The sequence below is a fragment of the Theropithecus gelada genome, chromosome 3 (genome assembly GCF_003255815.1).
Source record: "Theropithecus gelada isolate Dixy chromosome 3, Tgel_1.0, whole genome shotgun sequence".
Classification (NCBI taxonomy): domain Eukaryota; kingdom Metazoa; phylum Chordata; class Mammalia; order Primates; family Cercopithecidae; genus Theropithecus; species Theropithecus gelada.
In genome coordinates this window covers 77832025-77837542 of record NC_037670.1, presented here as the reverse complement: position 1 = coordinate 77837542, position 5518 = coordinate 77832025, and positions in this window count along the sequence as shown.

Sequence of the window (5518 nt, the reverse complement as noted above, 5' to 3'; positions counted from 1 at the left end):
ATGTACTTTATCAGCTCCTGTCCCTAGAGAATGAGTATCAGGTGAGGTCTTTGTCTTCATTTCTAGCCAGAGGACTGTGATGCACATGGATCTTGACCACACCTTGCAAAATGCTGGCCTGAAAGGTGGTTTAAGGGTCATTACTCCAAAGGAATCAGTTCTGAGTGTTTGGAGGTCACATTTCCCAGTAACTTAAGGGTTGTTTTTTGTTGTTGTTGTTGTTGTTTTATATGTGTTCTTATTTTTATTTTTATTTTATTTTTTATTTTTTTTGAGACAGAGTCCCGCTCTGTCTCCCAGGCTGGAGTGCAGTGGCTCGATCTCAGCTCACGGCAAGCTCCGCCTCCCGGGTTCGCGCCATTCTCCTGCCTCAGCCTCCCGAGTACCTGGGACTACAGGCACCTGCCACCACGCCTGGCTACTTTTTTGTATTTTTTAGTGGAGACAGGGTTTTACCATGTTAGACCAGGATGGTCTCGATCTCCTGACCTCGTTGTCTGCCTGCCTCGGCCACCCAAAGTGCTGGAATTACAGGCGTGAGCCACCGCGCCTGCCCTGTATGTGTGTTTTTATAGATATGGAGTCTCACTATGTTGCCCAGGCTGGCCTCAAAATCCTGGGCTCAAGCAATCCTCCTGCCTCAGCCTCCCAGAGTACTGAGATTATAGGCATGAGCCACTGCACCTGGCAAAAGTTTTTCAATTTTTTTTAACTTTTTGCTCCTGTTTTCCTTTTTTTTTTTTTTTTTTGAGGACAAATATTTTCTCATATTCCTCTATTAGGAATATTTAATAATCTATACACTTGTGAAGGACACATTCAGAAAAAGTAAACAAAATTTGTAGAAATCTTGGGGAAAAAATAGAGTCATATTTCCACAGTTTATCCTTCATCTTTCTTTCTTTTCTTTTTTTTTGTTTTTTAAGACAGAGTCTTACTCTGTTGCCCTGGCTAGAGTGCAGTGGTGCCATCTCGGCTCACTGCAACCTCTGCCTCCCAGGTTCAAGCGATTCTCCTGCCTCAGCCTTCTGAGTAGCTGGGATTACAGGTGCCCAGCACCATGCCTGTCTAACTTTTTTTGTATTTTTAGTAGAAACAGGGTTTCACTATGTTGGCCAGGCTGGTCTTGAACTCCTGACCTCATGATCCGCCCACCTTGGCCTCCCAAAGGGCTGGGATTACGGGCGTGAGCCACTGTGCCCAGCCCTCACTGCCCCCGGCCCCCCCCCATTTTTTAGAGTCGTATTTTGGAGGAATAGCTATTGAAGGTCCATCATAATTGTTTTTTAGTAGTTTAAGATGAATCTTGGAAACAAGTCTTAAAAATGCTGCCAAGAGAATGAGATAGGTAACAATAGGACATGTGCTATTTATAAAACTTTATTAAGAGGTTACACAGATATATTATTTTGGGATCTGTGGAGTTAGACTATTTCAGAGCTGGTGTCATCTAACCCTTTTTTTGGAACCTGAAAGTGGGGGACAAAATGAGTAATGACACTGCTCAGTGGATACCCATAGGCTGCTGCCTCTCATCCCTGCAGCTCTGGCAACATTACAATTACCTGGGAGGCTCTGAGAAATGCTGGTGCCCAGATGTCACTCCAGGAGAATGCAATCAGAAAAGGATGGCATCTGTACCTCTTACAAGTTTCTCAGGTGATTCTGCCAAGCGAGGAGCCTGAGACCCACAGCTTTAGGGAAAAGAGAAATGACCTCTTTGTTCATTCCTTATGATGTGATAGATTTTTGACATATATTTATCTTTACCCAGGGTCTGTACAATAAAAGGAAAAGATAATGAGGTAACAAGTAATGCAGAATGTCTCTCTGATCACAAGTCAAAATGTGGAAGTGGGTTTCACACATCAAAGGTGGGACTTCGTTCCTGGCACTGGTCTGTATTTGAGCTCCTCTTTTGTAGCATCTACAACAGTTAGATTAGCTCATGAATGCTAATTTATCCTACTGGGCACAGCAGATATACAGTATTGGCTGGAAAATGATTTGAAACTTTAACTTGGGATGCCAGAGGTTTGCCTCCCAGACCCCCACTTGTCTCCTCTGCTCAACCCCAGCTTGGCTGCAGCCCAGGCAACCTGAGCAGGACTCACCCCATCTCCCCTCTCCCTGGAAGAGAAACAGAAAAAGCGTGAAGATGATGGATGGAGGAAGGGAGAAGTGAATCAAGGTGCAAGACGGAGAGCTGGTGAAGAGTCATGAAATATCTTAGAGAAAATCTCTTCAAATCCCCATTTTTCCTGAAGTTACTCAAGCACAAGATGCATTTAGAGAGTTAGCCAAGAAAGAGGCCCATGGAATTTTAAGAGTCAAGAAAACAAAAGAAATCCAGGCTTATCCAGCCTATAGATTGTGTATGGGCATGATACAAGGCAATAATGATACATTTGCTCTTTATGCCCGCAAATAAGAGGACTGATACACCATCAAGGAAAACCCCCAGAAAAGGGAAAAACCTTAAAATAGCAAATAAAAAGAACCCTACAAAACTAGCCTTTACCAAGTTTTAGGGACTGTCTAAGGATATCACATATACTTCCTTGTTTAATTCTCACAGGAGCCTACAAGATGCATCCTTTCATTATCCTCAATTTGTAGGAGAAAGAACTCAGAGAGGCTGAGGAAACTTGCTCAAGGTTATATCACTAGTTAGGCGTGGAGCTGGGGTATGAACTCAGGCCACTGTTCCTAACCCTTGACACTACACTGTCTTGTAAGGTGGCCAATTCCAGCCCTGTTCCTAACCCTTGACACTACACTGTCTTATAAGGTGACCAATTCATAAAAGACAACAACATGAGTTTTTTTCCCTTAAAAGCTAAAAATTGCTTCCTTGAAAATAAAGATGCAAAGAGCCCACCCTAAGAATCACAGCCCATCCTAAGAAAGTAAGTTCAGTGCAATTGAGTGTGGCAAATTTTGGGGATTAACTTGAATTCTCCTTATATATTACAAAGTAAGTCATTAGCAGACTTTGGAACTCTGTTGTTAGTAACAAATGGCTTACACCCCAGCCCATTGCAACACCCCAATGTGCTGTGATACCACCATTGGCTGGGAAAATAGACCTGAGCGGAATGATATTTATGTAACTGAGTTGAAGAAGGTAGCTGGAAGGTGCATGAAGCTAGACATTGGCAGTGTGTGTCAGGTGCTCCAGCTTAGAGCCTTCCTGGAAAATGGGTAGGAAAAATAGATGGTGACAAAGCAAACACATCAGTGTTGTGGGTGAGGCTGCAGAGATAGGTTCTGGGGCGTTCCGCTGCCTGCCAAGACTACATAAGTCCCAGGAGCCACATCATTTGTTGCATAAGATTAAATCACTCCAAGTTGAGAATTTCCCCCTTTAAAGGAATAAATGGCAAGGCACGGGGGAAAGAATGAGCCAACTCGTCTAGGACATGTGTGCCTCCACTTAGGCATTTTGGTCCCTTGACCCTCCAAGACATCGATGTGACTTTAGCCAAGTCACTGGTTGTTACTATGAGGGGATGAAATACATGTTTCCCTAAATCCCTTCCAACTCAAAAAATATGGGATACTTTGAATAAAATGAGATTGGTACAAAATTCTGATTCCCTTTGAGAATGTCTAGCTCTGATTGCTAGATTTTCACTGCATATTTTCCTCTGGCTTTCAATCATCTCCCAATAATTTATCCCCAAATCTTTATTATTTCAAATGAATAGACTTTTCATAGAGCCCTACTGCATCTCTGGTCCACAGACACTAAGACATAAATTAGCATTATTAAATTGTAAGCCAAAGACATATCTATATATCTAAGTACTGTGTCTGCATACTTTCCCTGATCATTATGTACTTTTTTCCCCATTCCATTACCACCTAAAATGCATTTTGTGATATTTAATTAAAGAGGAATAATTATATTAGAGAAGTTTGTTTCCAGCCATCAACATGTGCCTTTGGGTTACATTTCAAATTATCAAGATGGACTTAAAAGAGATAACACCGTTTAGTGTGCTAATTATCACAAGATTCTCAAAGTACACCAGAACTCTAGGTGATTTTGCTTTTTAAGAAATGTGACTGTAAAAACTTCCACTCATAAAGCTTAGCATGCATTGACTACCTACTATGGATTGGACTTGACATTGAGGATAGAGATGAACGAAACAAGTCTAGTAGAGCAGGAAAGTGTGGTGTAAATACATTGTAGCAGCCACCCTCTGGAGTGGCTCTCCATTTCACCAGGAATCCCTTAGGCCCTCCCCAACAGCACTCTTTTCCCTTCTATGCCCAGGAGCCTGCAGCACAGTTATGTTATGTGGCGTAGCCCTGAATGGATATTGGCCCCTGCACAACCAGGCAACATTGTCTCTCCCAAGAATTTGGACCTGTAACTGAGAGTTTTAATTTAACCTGAGCAAGCCTGGTGAATGACAGACTCAAAACTGAAGATTATGGAGTAGCCACTTCTGCCTGTCATGTTGGCTGAGAAGTAGAAATATAGAAATAATCAGTGTGCAGAGTAGAGTGCAGCAGACACAGTGGGAAACGAGGATGGGGGAGGGAGAAAGAATGAATAATTAGATGACTGAATGAATCCTGGAGAGCCTTGCTTCCCACCAGCTGTTGGTTGCAGACCCTCCAGCCACATTCCAACACCCCAGTGCTTGAGGCCCCCTACATTTCCTTTTTTTGTTGTTTAAGTCTTGATTTTTTATTCTTTGCAACCAAGAGTTCCAACAAATAAATGAGTGTAATAGCTTGTTATTGGCATGACAATGGAAGTGGGTACAGAACAAATTTTAACCTATCTTATTTAGACAAATAACCTATCTTATTTGTACAAATAGAGTACAGATGTCAATTGTGCTTAATGTTAAATAGGTCAATGACAACTCATTTTTGTTCTTAAATCCTTTCCACTATAAACATTTATGCACAGCAACATTGGCAAGACATTGGGCTTTGGCAGTGAGTGTAACAAGATGCATAGCAATGGTGGGCAACCTTATTTTGATCAAGAGCAAATTAGGAAAAAGCAAAAATTACTTACAGGCTATATTTCTCTCTCATTCAAAATGGCTTTATTGTTGATCTTATGGGGAAAGTTATATTTTTGCAACTCAGGTGATTTATTTATTGAAGAGAAGAATGCCAACAAGAAAACTTTTTCAGCCTCTGAAAGATTATAATATATTCCAGTTTAAGAATTTGTAACTCCAGACAGCTCTAATTGTCCATCTCTTATGTTTAGACTGCACCTTAATTTTCACCACGTGAGTTCATCTGCATTAGCCCCAAGTATCCTTCCATCCCCCCTACAAAAAAAAATCTGGCCCGTGAGGTATTATTATCCTCGTTTAGAGGATATGGAGAAATTGAGGCTCTGTTTCAAAGCAAGTCTGTAAATTCTTTAACATTATTCTCATCAGGAAGAGAGACCTATCCCCTGGAACATGGGCAGCACTTTTGACTGTCTCCATGAATATAATATGGTAGAAGTGACGTTGCTTGACTTGTGAAGCTG